Source organism: Lytechinus pictus, chromosome 7 (genome assembly GCF_037042905.1).
Source record: "Lytechinus pictus isolate F3 Inbred chromosome 7, Lp3.0, whole genome shotgun sequence".
Classification (NCBI taxonomy): Eukaryota; Metazoa; Echinodermata; class Echinoidea; order Temnopleuroida; family Toxopneustidae; genus Lytechinus; species Lytechinus pictus.
In genome coordinates, this window is record NC_087251.1 from 49,271,443 (window position 1) to 49,289,966 (window position 18,524).

The following is an 18,524-nucleotide window of genomic DNA, read 5'->3' on the forward strand; positions in this document are numbered from 1 at the left end:
ATGTTACTTTACACATGTCTCCAGCTCTGTGTATGATGATGGTTAATGTAACTTTACACATGTCTCCAGCTCTGTGTATGATGATGGTTAATGTTACTTTACACATGTCTCCAGCTCTGTGTATGATGATGGTTAATGTAACTTTACACATGTCTCCAGCTCTGTGTATGATGATGGTTAATGTTACTTTACACATGTCTCCAGCTCTGTGTATGATGATGGTTAATGTTACTTTACACATGTCTCCAGCTCTGTGTATGATGATGGTTAATGTTACTTTACACATGTCTCCAGCTCTGTGTATGATGATGGTTAATGTTACTTTACACATGTCTCCAGCTCTGTGTATAATGATGGTTAATGTTACTTTACACATGTCTCCAGCTCTGTGTATGATGGTTGATGTTACTGTTGCGGCGACGTATTCCGGGACTCTGTTCTATTTGTGAATCATTTTCTATAATCATTCTTATGTGTAATATTCTTGGTTTCACTTTTTTTCAAGCCTTTGACGCTTTTTGGGACACCTTTTTCTTTCATAATTGTCTCGCCCACCAGAGGTGAAGGCGAGACTTAGGGATCCAAATGTCGTCCGTCGTCCGTCCGTCACAAACCTAATGACACATAACTCCACAACCGTAAGTCGCTTTTCAACCAGACTTGGATGGTAGATGGACTTGGGGGACCTGCATGTTATGCTGTGGTCGGAGGTCACATGGTAAGGTTAAAGGTCATTTTCAGGTCAACGTTAAAGTTTACATGCAAGACTCTCTTAGGACACCTAACTCCGCAACTGTAAGTAGCTTTTCAACAAAACTTGGATGGTAGATGTACTTAGGTGACCTGCATGTTATGCTGCAGTCGGAGGTCACATGGTAAGGTCAAAGGTCATTTTCAGGTCAACATTAAAGTTTATGTGCAAGGCTCTTATGACAAGTGTTATTCTATCCCAGTCATTTCACAATGAAGTTTCGATACAATTCTGTTGCGTGCCCTCGCAAATCACAATATTTCTGGTTATTTTCATAAGTGGGCGAGACACAAAATTGCTTTTGCCTTGTTCAAAAAAAATCTCATCTTAATGTTTCATGATTATATTTGTATGGTATATTTATGTTCAAATGTATGATATTTGTATATTTTTACATGTATATATTATTGAAAGAAATAAATGAGAGTATTTCCACTCTCCCTCAACTCAACTCAAATATTTGCCTTTTCAATATTGTTCATGTAATATTCCTATTTTCTTGCCAAAAGTCACTCAGAATGAATTTTGAAACAAGCATTCACACTTTGTTTTAAGCAACAGAGTCACAAAGACTATGAATATTTGCACAATTATTACTGCTTGGAAGTTGGAAGGAGATCTAAAGTTCAATTTTATAAAAGTTAGGGATTTGAATAGTAGCAAAACCCAAGGACAAGTAAAGTTAGCTGCACAAAAGTTATTATAGATATAGAAGTATCTTTGTCATGCAATGGTAATTACCATGAAAACGATGCTCAACAGCCAATCAAAATCAAGGGTTTCATCAAAGTATAAACCATTGGATGACAAATTTGTAAAAATAATCTCCATGCAACAGGAACCATATGTAATTCCACAGTACTGCATTTTTTATGAGTTTTTAAAAACATTTTTTCACCCCAAATGTACTTTGAATTTGTTTTTAATCATGTTTGTGAATTTCTTGTGTTTTTTACAATCACAGGTACATGAACTATGTGACAATTTCTGCCATCGGTATATCAACTGTTTGAAAGGGAAAATGCCCATAGACCTCGTCATAGAGGATAGAGAGGGTATCGGGGCCATCAAAACCGGGGCAGCATCACCGACGGATGGGGGCTCAGATAACCACAGTGAATCCAGAAGCCCTATGGATCAGGTCAGTGTAAAAAAATATTGTATTTAAAAAATAAATTGGAAAAAAAATTACATTTTTTTCCTCGGGTGAATACCCAGGATAATGTTTCTCGAGAGAATGTGGAATGAAGTGGAAGAAGAACGGAAAGAACTATGGTATTATGGTTTTAAAATATCCAAGCCTATTAGGCTGAATTGCATTACATGTACACAATATCACCATTCTTTGACAATATTGTAGCGCAATCAGATATTATGTACTGTAATATCAACAAATAAAAAGAAAGCATTTGGTATCCTGACAGATTGAGGAAAAGATGACCAGAGTAAAAGAGGAAAAGAAAACTCAGCAGAGTAGGGGATGAGGTAGGATGAAGAGGAAGGACAGGATAAAGGGAAAGAAGAGCGGCAATGTGCATTACTCCATTGCACACAATTGATTTCAGTAAAATACACATTTCCCATAGGAAGGTTCCATAGCATAGAGTTAAATGGGTTAAAGTATCGATGTGACCACTCATATTGCTGGGGTTCATGTAAGCTTCTGCTGTTGGAGTAAAAAAATGTTTGTGTGTGTCATAGTTCTTTCTTCACTTTGTTCATTATGTTTCCAAAAATATACTTTATGTGGAAAGAATTATTTTTTAATTTTATAAAGGAGGGAGCCCCTTCCCTTTTAATACTTCATATAATCTGTTTCATTCTGAATTAAGATCTTGATAGACTACATGTCCGGGTAGCACATATACTAATTTCTATCGGTCAATAAAGCTACATTTTCTTTTGTTCGTGGTAGGCTATACATGCATGCAATGTTTCATTTTATTCAGTTCACCTTCACAGATTTCCAGCTAAAAACACAAGCGTTATGAGTTTGAGCTGTCTGATTGGATAACCAAATCTCTGAAACCATTTAATCATGATTGCATGTCAAAATCATGACAGCCAAAAACCCATTTTGATATTAACTGAGAAATTCTGTTGACTTCACTGAACGAAAGTAATATGAATTCAAACAAGAAAATGGCTCTTTTCCTACTTGGAGCAATACCCTGCCATAGATGACGAGCCATTCTCCTGTCAAAAAGAACAGGCAAAGTCAACTTTTCCATTACTTTGTGTAATTGAAATTTAATTTTGTTCTGTTTGCTTTGCCTACATGATTCATGCCATGGTTGTACGTAATTCCTCTTTTAAAGTCCTGGGCAGAAAGATGATTTTTTAGAGGTTTTCATTGCCGATAATGCGACTTTTGAAGTTTAATCGGCTTTACAGATTTCAACTTTGTGAAGTTTGTTTTGCGACTAACTTGCAATTACCTTGCTTCTATTGGTGTTCTTTTCATAACTTGAATAAAATATATGTCCCTAAGTATTTAATAGTGTAATTTCAACAACTGATCTTTGTAACCATTTTCTTGGGGTTAGAATTCTAATATAGTTAAGTAAATAGTTATTGGTCTTAAAACATTTATATTAAAAGAAACAAAATGTCTTTTGCATGTTTAATTTTATTAGCTGTTTGTTTTCTTATCTGATTCATTAAATCAAATCATTTCACTTCATATTATTTTCCTTCCAATAACCACAAAATTATAAGAAATTTGACAATTTGTTTGAATTGAAAATTGTCGTATCAGTATGAAGACAAGCCAAATTTAGAAGTGATAGAAATCAAATGCAGGGGTTATTTTTTAACTTTGATATCATGAATGAGTTTATGGGCCTGTGCACAATTCTTATATGATGAACCATGGGTCTATAGACTGGGCAGGTAGGGAGAAAAGGGTGACAGTGTACCCCAGAACCTTGCCAAGGTTCTGCTAGGTCAGGGGATGGTGTTTTGGCAGACTCATCCCACCACACCTGTGGTGATACCTCTTCCTTTACATGCAATGACTGCATTGCGGAACTTCCTGCGCTAATTACCCCGGCCCGTTACAAGAACAGGGAAGAAAGTCAAAAGAAATGTGAGGTTCCTGGACACTTGGTAGACATGTGCCACTGGATACTCACCAGTTTTGACTCCTATGTTTGTTAGTTTTGACAGGTCTTGCGGTGTGCTCTGATACATCAAATAAGTAACAGGAGATACCTCTAATGGATACTTCTATAAAGTCATCGTTGACACTGTTTCAAGCTCTTTTGCCCATCCCTCCCGTCTCTATTGATTTACTCATTTTTGTAGAAAATGGGGGAGAGGGGATCACTGATATGGCATGTTCCCAAGTTGTTCTTTATCTTCACATCATGATCGCCACCGATATGATTTCCTTGCATAAGTTGATGGAGGAAAATTTGCTGCTCGATTTCAGTGAAATTGAGTTTGATGTATTTTGGAAAGATTGTTGTCATTGTTTATTTTGTCCTAAGCAAGAAGTGCAAACAACTTGCATTGTTTGGAGAGACATTGAGTTACAAGGATGCCCCAAAAGGTGTATCATGTTACTAGATCTTTGATATTTTAATGTAAGATTTCATAAAATGACGTCATCGCAATTTTTTACTTGTTTATTTCATTGACAAAAATAATATCTAAAATTGTCTTTGCATTAGGAGCTGAAATCTAAATAAGTATGTAATAACTTTTAGATCTATGGCAAGTGATGTCAAAACCTCTGTCATTAGTTTGTTCTCTGCTCCATGGTCCCAAATCCAAAATCTTCCTGTTCTATGACTCCATAGTATGGCCATCTTTATGGTGGTTGTTCTAAGATGGTCTGTCTTAGTTTTAGATCAGAATCATGCACCTTCAAAATTAATTCCTGAACAATACCACTTGATGAGGCAGTGTGCCGTGCTACTTGGTACCAAATCCAGGAGCATCATGCTCAAACACACGGCTTTGTCTCTGAGCAGGTTGGTTCTGAGATGATTTTACACTCGGACCAAGGAATTTTTTATTCTTGAACAGTGTCACTTTATGAAGCCAGTGAATTCCCTAATGAGGCAGAGTGCTCTTCCACTTTGTAATGAACCCTGGGGCTAGACTGTTGTTCTAAGTTCTGGTTCTACCACTGAGCCATCATGAGTGTGGTTGTTCTGAGATGGTCTCCCACAGTCCTTGGTGAGTTCAGCTATTGTACCATCATCAAAGTGATAACTTGAACAATGTCACTTCTTGAAGTTGTGTGCTCTTCTTTTTTGTTCTAAACCTAGGAGCATAGGGTTCTAAGTCCTATTTCTACCACTGTGCCATCATTAGAGTGGATGTTCTGAGATCATCTTGTATAGATCAATGTACCGTATTACCAGCAGCATCTTCAAAGTTAAAAGTTAACTCCTATAATCAATTTAACATATCAATGTGTTATGCTCTTCTACTTGGTCCAAAATCTAGGAGCTCTTTGTTCTTAGTTATGGCACTGCCTCTGAGCAATAATTTGGATTGGTCTAAGATGGTCAGCTGTAGAGGATTGTATGCTCTTTTATTAATTACCAAACCCACAATCTTTTCTCTACCCCTAAAGCTATTAATGTGTTTTGCTCAGCAACTTACATAGAATTTCACAACATAGTCATAGAGGTGATAAACAGATATATCTCCTGCATTTGGGCAACCCTTCTTATATACTTCAGTCGTCTTTGTCAATTCCGCGATAAAGCATTGCAGTATCGAGTTAGGAGACCGTCTGGCAAAGATGAGACTATCACCTTCGGAGTTCATAGCATTCCATGAACAATGTCGCATCATGAGGTATTGTGGTGTTTCGGTTGTATGCCCTCCCTCTTTTCAGACCAGATCAGAATAAAATCCATTCAAGGGGTAACAATGACAAAACAGCGCAAGGGGGTCTTATAGGGAGAATAACCTGTAACATCAATTCATCAGGCAACTCAGGGCCCTTCTTTTCTTTATACTCTTGACCATTTCTTTCTTTGACCCTATCTCCCTTCTGATGATCATTCATTCAACAAAAACAACTTTGAATTGATTGATATAAGCCTTGCTCAATGTTGCTAAATGTGAAGAGATCTTGGGTAGCTGAGGGATGGAAATGATGCACATTGTGGAGAAATTGGGATGGGGTAGAAGTGAAACAGAAATTCTGTAGATTCAGACAGACATGGATGTAGATAGAGAGTGATAGGTAAAGAAAGCAAGTGGAGTCCAGAGAATGAGAGCGATCTGCCCAGTGACATTAGAAGAATTGCAAGTGATCTATTTTCGACCAGTCTGCAAGTTAAATGATGGAGACATGGTAGAAATGTGAAAAAAATAAGAAGAGATGAAAGAAAAGTGGGAATGCAGAACCATTCTTCCGCAAATACAGACCAATCTACTCTCTTTTACTGTGAAGGAAGAGAGAAACAGAGGGAGAGAAGGGGGGAGGGGTGGGAAGAAAACATCTCATCAATCTCATTTCTTGTACCAATGTAGGTTGATTTAGAAGCTCCAGTGCAATGCTCACTTTGGAGTGGAGTAGTTTAAGGGGGGCAACTTAAAAGATGACAGCTCCAATTTGGTTGACGGCTCCAGAGAGATAGCTTTGATCCTCGCCCCTTGTTCATCATCACTGGGATGGGAAGGTCCTCCAGCAAAATTGGGGTTGGGATGGGGGGAAAATGGAAGATGGAGCGTTCCCTTAATGTCTCCTGATGCCTGGGGAGTGCCGTGCAAAAGAGAGAAAAATGGGGGCTATATTCATGCATCTTAATTTAGGAGTCCCTTTGACAGGCACGGCCAGTCTGCCCCTGATGTGTGCCAGTGATGCGCTGGATGAATCTCATCTCATTAATTCCCATTTGAAGAGGAGAAAAGGGGGTAGGCCTTTTGTGTCCGGCTTGACAGTTATAGTTTCAGGAGAGATTAAGGAGGACACAGAGATCAAAAGAGACCACATGTTTGCTTGGAAAATTACAGCTTCTCGTTTTAAAATATCACCCAGTAGGAATGAAGAGGAGCATCCTGAAATGATGACTGATGACATGTTTCCATAGTAAAAAAAAAAAAAGAGAAGAAGATAACACTTTACATGAGCGGCAGACATCCACTGTCTGATAGCTATTGTAGTGTGGTCAATCCATCATTTATACGGATTTGGATGTCAGAGAAATCTTTCAAAAATGAATAAATTTGTGGACCGATTTGAAGAGGATCTTTAGGTTCTGTGGATGATTTATGATCACAGACCAAATAAGGGAGATGAATTTTTCTGACCTTCTTTTGATGTTGGCCTTAAACTTGTTAAAGATATTATCCCTAAAGGGCATATCAATAAAATTGGTAAGAGAGATTTGAGGCTTTACTCGTGATCCCAAAAGTTTGAATTGACATTCACAAGTCTTCTGGAATAGAAACAGTGTAACTGCTCATTTATATTCTTGCAGGCTGTAGGCCTACATATCATGCATGACCTAATTTTGTTAGAAATCCTAAATCATTCTTCAGATGAATTTGATTTTTTAATTGATTTAGTTCATCTGCCACTATTCATAATATTGAAATTATTGTAATTGTACCTATAAATTTCTTAAGTCAGAGGGCGAACACTTTGAGTCATCCTGTGAAGCTACAGCAGGATTTGTACAACCATGTTTACATTGGATGTAGCCTAATCCCTTAACATATATCGAAGTAATATTCATCACAATTAATTGAATTTGAAAAACGGAGTGTTTCCATTGCAAATTCAAACTTGTAAGGCCTGTCAAAGATTAATTATGATTGAAGGGATAGGGTATCCATAGCATGTTCTTTATATCATTCACAAATTCTTTCTTTTTCCTATTTCATATTCATAATAAATCTTTCTGCACTCCAGAAAGTCTGAAAGGTCAAGGAAAGGTCATAAGTTTCAGGCCATGTCCTTAGCTAAGGTCAGTCAACCCCAGAGAAAATGGATTCCAACCCACCTTGATAAGAAAACATAATTATGCAGCTCCTTCTGGGCTAGTCTTGGATTTGGAGTTAATCAATGCCCATTTAAAATAGCGGCTCTTGACTTTGCATGATCCTTTGGAATAATGAGACAATATTTTTGTTCAAATTGCATAAGGATAGTTTGAGCAGCCTCTGATAATGTATGTCGATGTGTATAGTTTTTTTGTTAAACAGATTTTAAAAAATGGAAAAAGGCATAGATAATGGATATCATGGCTCTAAAATTATTGACTGTAATTGTACGAAACCCAACTAAGTTTAGAATACAATAAGATGACGATCTGCTACTGAGGCCTTCTGCACAAAAATTTATATTCTGTATGCATAATTTTCATCTATGTGCAAAGGGTTAGACCAAATTAAAATTATGAAATTTATTTATTTTGCCCTTAAAATGCTGATTATCATTGTTACAATCAACTGGGGTGGCATTGAGACCTTGGTAGGCCTAATACCTTTGATAGGAAACAAGACACTCTTGTATGCAAATACATATTGTATAAGGGCCACATATATATTGACTACAAACCAGCTATTGTTTATGCTGCATTGAATAATTGCATTTGATGAAAATGAAATGGGTCCTGTGTCACAGACTAACAAGGAATGTCCAGGCCCTTATTGTTAGTTCCAAGGTCAGTGAGGTCATCTGGGCAAACCAAATTAGGTGATGACCTTTGGTGTTTGGAATGTCAGCTGTGGGCTTTCCATGTTGACTGGGTTCAATCTGTAATCATGGAGCTCGATGTAGCAAGATGAAATGATTGGATTCGGAATTCAAGTGTTATTCAGTCTTCCACCAGTTTTCCATATTGTGATAAAATAGTATCAGTTGCATCACAATGACTAAAGGGGCTGTTTATATACGCTTGTGTAAATATGGCAGGCCACTTGCTTATTTTATCCTATTTACTTATATCAGGAATTGCCTTTTGTAAACAACACAACATTATGATTATTTCTTGATTTATAGATCAAAAGAATTTGATTTCTTGATTTTTTTTGTGTTGTTATGAAAGGCAATTGTTGATATCAAGAATGGAATTGGAATAGGCCAATATTATGGGCCTGCTTGATATGAAGAAAAAGGATTAAATGGGAAAATAGCCTGCCATAGCTCATATGTACATTGGCATATGCTTGCTGAGACATCCAGGTGTGACGACCCCTTTCATCCAAAATAGAATGAGATTGCAAGAAACATACTACCCTAATGTCATGGTTCCTGGTTCGCAACCTTATCTGTGATAATGTATGAATCATTGCTCAAGAATTTACTGTTCCGAAGATGCATCTAGTTTACAGTATACCATGACTTTCACTTATGGCAAGTACTTGACTCTTGATCAAATCACCAAATTAGAAATAAATCAAGAATTCTAAAGAATATGATTGTAAACTGCAATTAGAGAGTGCACATACATATATTATATTTCCCCATAGCAAAATCTCCTCTTATTGCTGGTATCCAAAGAAATAAAATAAGGCAAGAAAATTATATGATTATTTTGTGTGAAATCAATCAAATTTTTTTCATAAAAGTATTAATTCTTATCTTTTCTTTATTGTTATAATTGTTTGAAGCCTATTGAAACTTGTGTGATATATGATGCAACAATGTACCACAACAAGGCATGGCCAAACTGCCAGGGAATACATCTATTGCAAGGTATATTGAAAAACAGATGCCTCATTGTGATGCCCATAAGGCTCCGAGGTTGTAATCTGCCACTACTTGGGGTGGCTTGACGAACATAAGCCCCTCTAAACTCAAGAGTTCTTGAGGACTACCAAAAGGCACAGACACAGAACCCAAACCATTGCTGACCTCCGCTGACCTTGCAGTGCCTTCTGGGATCAGTACTGTTTACTGCTCTAAGTTCAGCCCCCATTATGGTGTTCTTGAAAAATAATAGAAAAGACAAGAATGGGAGATGATAATAGAGGCACTGAGGAAGAAAGAGGTAGAGAGAGAGAGAGAGACATGGGGCAATAGGGTTCAACAGAAGAGAAAGAAATGGAGAAAATGGAGAAAAGGGGGAGAGAGAGAGAAGGAAAAAGAGAATGTGAGGAAGAGTTAAAATCGAAAGAGAATATTTCTGTAATTTTTCTTATAGTGCTGGTGGGTGGAAGGGGGGGGGGGGGTAGCAACAATTTTATCTATGCCTGCATTATTTGCTGTCTCCTACATGTCTCCAACATGTCATGGTTTGATGTAGTCTTTATGATCATTTTATTGAAGACTTCACCTCAGTTTCCTCCTATAAAGTAAAGTCAAGAATAAATCTGTAAACATTTTTGCAAAGTGCAAATAAAAGAGTTTGATAAAATGTGAACGTGTCTTTAGAATGTTTCCTTGCAAAGAAATAAACATAATGCCACAATTTTTTTTCCATTTGAGATATTATAGAGTTGCATCATGTTATGGGCAATAAAGATTATTCTTCTAAACAAATATCCCTTTCATACATCTTCAAAACAAATATCCCTTTCATACAGATGGCTTATGTTAATGGTTGGATAGGAACTCACTGCTATTTGTCCGTATTTTTTTTTACCTTGATGCACAGAAAATAACAAAATTATGACAGAAAAAAAAGATTGATTTAAATAGTTTGGTTTGGTTTTATGTCCCCCCCCCCACCCTAGACAAAGACCATGATGCATGTGAAACCAGGGCCGTGTCATTAGAGGTCAAAGTGTAGTCTGCTATGCAGACTCTGAATGGCTCGTGAAGTGGAATCTGCAGCTGGTTTGCGAAGCAAACCAGCCTGAAAGGGCGAGCGAAGCGAGCCATTTCAGAGTCTGCTTCTTCTTTGGAAATCTTGTTCCCACGGTCAAAATAAGTCCCACCCACCCAAAATTTCAGAGAGCTTTCATTGGATAACTTCATCTGTCTGTAAACCAAATTTTATGACCACTGAGGAGTATAGATAATCCCCTACTTCAACCACAGAGCCATGAGCAGGGTTGTTATGTAATACCCTCGCTCAGGCCATCAGACAGTGTTTACGTATGACATTCCACTGAGCAGCTGCATGTATGGCCAAAACCTTGCTCCATGGCCCAAAATAGTGGATGGTTTTATCATAGCTCTATATATATATTCTATTCAATTCAATCTTTATTTCGCAAATAGGATAAAAATACAAGGAAACATCAAATAATGTGATTAGATAATAAAAATCAATAATTGCGTGGCTTCCCATGAAGGTAATAAGAAACATGTGAGGCTCGCCAAAACATAGTAAAAACAAAACAACATTAATACAAAACAGAATATCATATCATTATAGTTAATAGTGTATATAAAAAGGAGAAAAAAAACACGAGTTGAGGGGGGTAGATACGTTACAAGTATGCATTGATATCATGTGTGAGAATTAATAATAATTTACTAGAAAATTTGAATACTGTTTTCTAAAAGAATATATAAATTGTGAATTAGTTATTATTTGGGGAATCTCATTCCATCGTTTGGGACCTACATAACTCAGCTTCGTGACTATAGACCTAATAGACCATAAATGAAATTTATTGGAAGAACGGGTATTATGGTTATGAACTTGATTATTGCATTGAAAAAGATCTGAAAACTACATGGGTAACAACTACCTCTTCTTGAACTTATAGATAAATATTGTGAGTTCTCGCTTATTAAATAAAGGTGCGGATGGTGCTATTAGAATAGGTAATTATTCTTAAACATTTCTTTTGAATATTGAGTCCAATTTATATGAGGTTACATTGGTATTGCAATATTTTAAATAAGAGAAAATCATGGAATGGTATAAAGTTATCAGATTTTTATGAAGCAAACTAAGCTTAAGTTTGTAAATTAAACCAGTATTCCTTAAAACATTTATCATATGGTACTTAAAACCCAAAATATCAAACTCAAAAACACCATTCTCATAAAATTCAGAACTTAAATATTAAATATGATAGTTTACAAAATGAAAATCTTAAATTTCACGATTGTAAGTTTGTAAACTATCATACTTTTAATCAAACAGGATAGCTATGTTTTATTTTGTTCCTGTTTGGAATTAACTTCTAACCATAGTTTCTTGATTGGACCTTGTATTTGTAGTCACTTCTCCATGCTACTGTATTCAACCTGTTTTACTGTTATGTTAGCTCAGTTTGATATTAATTAGCCTTAATTAGCCTTGTGTAAGTTGTCATGCCCAGCAACATTCGTTTACCTTTGTATTAAAAGTGTTTTTATGCCAGCCATAATGTATGTGATAATCAGGTACTTTCAAACTCAAAAGTATGCTGAATGAAAATGTTGGCAATTTTTTTATATAAACCTAAATCGGATCTATTTGATTTAAATCAGATTTTTTTAAATTTCAATCTGATTTTTTCTAACAATTTTTTTTTAACAAAGTGCAAACACCCAAAATATAACCCTTCACACTGACATCAATTTTAAAATTATGCATTTCACCACCAAAATTATTCTTAACTATTTCATAATCAAATCCAGTCAAAATATAATTTATAGAAAATATTAAAGCCATAAAGAAGCTGACATTTTCTGCTGTGTCTAAAGTACATAACTGTCTTGGTACAGCTAATGCTGCAAACATGCAAAGTTGGTGCTCATTTTCAAAGCTCTTGGTATTTAATGAGGATCAGTTTATTTGGAAGAATTCCATGACTCAGAGATTCAAGTTCTCCAAAGAGATATATTTTTAAAATTTTATTTTCAGGTCAAGGATTGAAGATCATACATGTTAAAGAAAACTGCATTTATCTTTTGTTTGTTTCAACCCCAAGTTGTTCTTTGAGCCACAGTTGGAACGACCGTTTCAAAGCATTGGCTTTCAAAGCTTTGACCGACTGCATTTATTTTTGTTTGTATCAACCTTAAAGGAATGGACCGGGCTGAAAATATTCAGATCTAAATAAATAGAGTAAAATGATGAAAATTTCACCAAAATTGGATGACAAATAACAAAGTTATTGTATTTTAAAGTTTATCAGTATTTTGTGAAAACAGTTATATTTACATCGTCATGAATGTTCATTTGGTGGGTTGATGATGTCACATCCCCTCTTTCCTTTTTCTTATAACATGAAATCATAATTGTTTCATTTTTTTTTTATACATGTGTAAATAATGTGTCTCCATTATGATGAAATAAGTTGCGGCAATAAATAACTAATGTACTTAATTAGTTGCCAATTCAATTGTTTTTAGTTCTTGGTAAATTCCTTTTTAATAAACCTAATTTCACATAATCATAATCAAAAGAACAAGTGGAGATATGCCATCATAAGCCCAACTAACGGATATTCATGAAGACATGCCTAGAAATGTTTTACCGGAATAATCGAAAAGAAATCTTTAAAATTCAATAACTTTGTTATTTGTTATCCGATTTTGATCAAATTTCAGTATTTTACTCTGTGAATTTTACTTTATTTATTGATACATGTATCATAATTTCTCCAACCTGGACAATTCCTTTAAGTTCTTCTTTGAGCCATAGTTGGAACTATTTGACTGTTTCAAAGCATTGGCTTGCAAAGTTTTGACAAACTTGCAAGTTGATTTAAATGATTTCGTTTACAATAAACTGGAAAACTAGTATTTTAGCAGCAGTTTTGATAAAATATGAAAACGGGTTCCCTTATACTACTGTGTCGGCCTATTTATTTGAATACAGGAACATGTAAAGGAATAGAAATGTTAAAATATCGGTGTATTGGGTAAGCAGGGACGTTGCCGATTTTTACTTTTATTGTACTCAATTCAAAATATTCACTTAAAAATGTACAAACATAAATCATTTTGGCAAAGGGCACTAAAATGTATAGTTGTTATGATTTAGTCATGTTAGTGCCCTTTGCCAAGAACATTCATACATATTTTAAAATAAATGTACATGTACTTAATTACTGAACCTTTTTCAGTGAACTGGCTGAATGAAGCACAATCCTACTCAGAATGTCTGAACAGGCTTTTTCTAGTATAGGATCCATGGTTATAACCCATCCTGGCAAAAATCTATCATGTTGAGATTCAGCCTAATAAGTTCAGAGTTCCTTTACTTTCTTGAAAACTGCCCTCTAAAACACTTTTGAATTTTGACATAAAGAAACAAGAAATTTGTTTTACTATTAACAAAGTCTACTCATACATACAAGTTGAGTAGGGGTCGCATATAATGTAGGCTACATGTTCATCTTTGGTTTTGCAAGATTGACTTGATTTCATTGATTTGATTTCAATTGTTCTGAGTAGATATGAAGGATTTATTCCTGTTCTCATGATATAAAGTTGGTAAAATCTTTTTCTTTTTAATTTAAAAAGTAAAACTGCCACAAACAATAAAAAATCCCAAATAATTTGTACATGTTTCACTGGAAATGATTTAAAGGAAAAGTCATGCACCCCAACAAAAAGCTGCTTTGAATAGTAAGAGAAAATCAGACAAGCATAACGCTGAAAATTTCATCAAAATCCGATCTAAAAGAAGAAAGTAATGACGATTAAAATTTTTGCTTAATTTCACAAAACCGTGGTTATATGCAAATCCTTGTCGGTATGCAAATTATGGCGATGACATCACTCATTTTTTTGTTGTATTTTATTATGTGAAATATGAAATATTTTTATGAAAAAAAATCATTCCTCCCTGACCATGTGGGATTACATTGTTTTAACATTTAGTAGTTCAAACAAGAGGGTCCTATTTGTTAAATTCGTAAAAATTGAAATGTTGTATAATTAAAACAGTAAAAATGCAAAAGCAATAGTGAGTGAGTGACATCATCGACTCTCTAATTTTCATATCACTGAATTGTCATTATAACTGGGGGCCGTTTCATAAAGCTGTTCACAAGTTAAGAGCGACTTAAAGAACGACTGGTGAACACTTCTTACGCGATAAACCATCGCCAATGTATATACAATTTACCACAAGAAAGGATCTCAAATCGTTCTTAAAGTCGCTCTTAACTTACGAACAGCTTTATAAAACACCCATCTGTTTTGTGAAAAATAAGCGAAACTTTAAAATGTTATCATAAACTATTTTACATCCGATTTTGATGTAGTTTCCAGCGTTATTCTTGTTTGATTTTTCTCTATGTTTATTCAATTAAACTCTTTTTTTCTGGGGTGGATATGACCTTTAAATCAATGATTTGAAAAAAATGATCACAGTGATTTAAATCGCGATTTAAATCGCGATTAAAATCAACGTGATTTAAATCAGCCAATCCTGCTGAATGAACTGAATATGAAAACAATTAGCTTTGTCAACACATGCAATGTCGATGCCAAAGATGTGAAAGTTGCATATTGGTATGCCCGGGAGCTATATGCCTTGATGCTTTACTCATTAGTGCAAACTGCTTACATGTACTATGCCCCATTGCTTTGAAGGATAATTATTTTGTTTCAAAATATTAATTTGTTGGATTTGAATTGTGGAAAGTAGGTAATTTTTTGTTGTTGTCTGTTAAATATGTGCTTACCAGTTATATTGGCTGTAGTGCACTAGCGTACCTACGGGGGGGGGGCAATCTGCCCCCCCTGACGAGCCACAACCCATACAAAAGACATATCCCTGCCCCCCCTGACGAGCTTGAAAGACCTTTATTGCCCCCCCCCCTGACAAACTTGAAGGCCTTTTTTTTTTTTGCATGTCAATATTTTTTCTGGTACGAAAACCTTTATTTTCGATTGAGGACCTTTTCTTTCTTTTTTTTTTTGCTTGTCAAATTTTTTGGCGGGCAAATTTTCCCCTCCTGTGGAAAATCCTAGGTACGCCACTGCTGTAGTGTATGCTACTTCTTCTAAAAAAAAAATGCATTTCATAGGCGGATCCAGGGTGGGCCCGAGGTGTCCGGTGTGATGATGAACAGTGTATATTTCAGGGGCCGTGGAAATGGTTTTCAAAGTAGGGGGGGGGCTGATGACGCAAAAAATCACAATCATATGGTCATTTTTACGATTATGTACACGGCTTTGAAAGTGGGGTCACCCCCCCCCCCCCGCTTCCGCGGCCCCTGTATTTCATGTGCAATGGGGATGTCTGAATCTCATCTGTAAATGAAATATATATAATTTATCTTTATTTGATATTAGCCATAAAACAAAACATCAAAACATTCACAATAGGCTTAATGAAGAAGGAAACATTGAAGAATCATAGAGAAAGATCAGACAAGCACAATGCTGAAAATTTCATCAAAATCGGATGTAAAATAAGAAAGTTATGACATTTCCAAGTTTCGCTTATTTTTAACAAAATAGTTATATGAACGAGCCAGTTACATCCAAATGAGAGAGTCGATGATGTCACTCACTCAATATTTCTTTTGTTTTTTATTGTTTGAATAACACAATATTTCAATTTTTACGAATTTGATGATTAGGACCTCTTTGCCTGAAGCATAAAATGTTAAACGTGTTCAGGGAGGAATGAAACTTCATTTCACCATGACAATGACAAGAAAATAAAAATATTTCACATTTCATATAATAAAATACAAAAGAAATAGTGAGTGAGTGATGTCATCAGTTCCCTCATTTGCATACCGACCGAGATGTGCATATCAAACTGTTTTGTGAAATGAAGCGAAACTTTTAAATGTCATAACTTTCTTATTTTACATCCGATTTTGATGAAATTTTCAGTGTTATGCTTGTTGAATTTTTCTCTTTTTATTCAAATCAAGTTTTGTTGGGGTGGACTTATCCTTTAATCAATCAGTTCCATTATATTGTAGAAATGATAAAGATACACGTATATGATGATAAATAACATTAAAAAAAACAGGACATTGGAGGAAAGGAAGAAGAATGAGAGAGCAAATGAAATAAAAATGAAAATAAAATTAGAAAAAATAAGAAAGGAGGAGGAAGGGAAAGAATGAAAGAAAGAAAGAGAGAGAGAGAGAAAGAGATAAAAATGAAAAAAAAGGAAGGAAAAAATGAATGAATGAAAGAAAGAAAAAGGAAGAAAGGAAAGAAAGGAAGATATAAAGAGAAAAAGAAGAGAGAAAAAAGAAAGAAAACAAAAGAGAAGAAAAGAGGAAAAGAAAAAAAAATCAAGAAGAATGAAAAGAGGAAAAAAGAAAAAAAGGAAAGAAAGGAAGAGAAAGAGAGAAAAAGACAAGGTTTATTCCATGTCACTTGTAAAAGACCCGGGGGGTGATCAGGGCATCTTCTACACATTCATATACTGTATTAGTTCCATACACGTTCCTTGCTGTAACAAAAAATGTTTCAAAACATGCCCTATGCTATTATAACCATGAGCTATTACAGACTTTGGTATCATCATGGACCTATCATCCAAACCATTCCATCTCCTGACTACTCAAGTACATTCATATATGTATCTATGCATGTATATGGATCCTATGTGTATGTAGCAAGCCCCAAAAGTAAATACCCTTTTTACACACGCTAAAATTTCCTTAACCCCGTACTATAGGTGGGGCTAAATTGCCATTTAGCCCCACCTATAGTACGGGGTTAAGCTTAGCCCACTTTCTTTTTACACAGCATTTTTGCAAAGTGGGCTAACCCCACCTTTAGTACGGGATTATTTGGCCCTGCAAAAAAGCAGGGTTATCCCAGCAATTGCGGTGCTAAGAGCGATAGTACGGGGTTAAGATCGCTAGTGTAAAACGAAAGTGGGCTAAGCTTAACCCCGTACTATAGGTGGGGCTAAATGGCAATTTGGCCCCACCTATAGTACGGGGTTAAGGAAATTGTAGCGTGTGTAAAATGGTACTAGTGAAGTACTTGTACTACGAATGATCGACAAAAACCACTAGTCCGGGGTTAGCGAGTTTCGTGTGTGAAAAGCAAGCATTCCTTATCCGGGGTTAGCAATAACAATTTGGCATGTGTAAAAAGGAAAAAAAATAGTACGGGGTTAAGGATAGTACGGGGTTAGCGATAGTCCGGGGTTAAGAAAATCCTGTGTAAAAAGGGTAAAAGAGGAGTATACCCTATTTGTTTAAATTCCACAAGATAAGAAATGGTCAGAACAGCTGGATCCTAATCCCTCTCTTGCCCCTACTTCCACAAATCTGCTGTCAATCATGGTATCTACTGGCAACGGAGGGTTTCAGCAAGCTCCGCCTTGTGTACACGTTTCGTGTACATTGGTCAAACATGTTGTAGACCCAGATCTGCAGGCTCCTTGAATCAGCTGTGATACACATACTGCAGATGTGGGTCTACAGTTGTAGACTAGTCAAAGTGCATCATTCATGAGTGCTGTTCTATTCATACTGCTATGTCATGCAGAAAATTGGAAGTCTGGGTATCACAGTACCAAAGAATGTAGCATATGAAGTCACATTTACATTGAAGAGAAGATGACATGATATTTAGAAGGTATTTGGATACAAATGCATCGTATGGTGGTTGGCAGTGCCATTAGTGGTTGAGCCACTCCTATGTTTTATTTTTAGTGTGACTGGGTTAAAATGTGCAATTTAATGTCTGATATGTCAGTCATATTCTGATGATATTCATGGGTGCTATAAGTCAGTGGAGGAATGAATGAGAAAGTTGATGTGCATGGTATTCCCAAACCGACGGAGGCCAAAAGTCACCTTTCTGGCGGATGTCACAAACAATTATGCATTTTTTATCCCTGGCATGAGACCCGGAGTAGTCGAAATGAGCGAAAATTATGACTCTCTGCATACGCTGCGCCTAATTTGCATTGAGGACGTCTTCAAGAAAATGCCATAACTCATAACCCCAATCTGAGACCCTTCCATG

General features: G+C 35.8%; 1 long non-coding RNA gene across 2 annotated transcripts; it reads left to right on the top strand.

Annotated features, from left to right (window-relative positions):
- Positions 1-312: 312 nt before the first annotated feature.
- Positions 313-15,256, top strand: LOC129264084 (uncharacterized). Of its 2 annotated transcripts, none has more exons than XR_010294263.1 (2): positions 313-390; positions 1,716-15,256. It is a non-coding gene; the product is annotated as an uncharacterized LOC129264084 (long non-coding RNA). The 2 variants fall into 2 exon arrangements; XR_010294262.1 differs by having other exon boundaries at positions 381-445.
- The last annotated feature ends 3,268 nt before the right edge of the window (positions 15,257-18,524 follow it).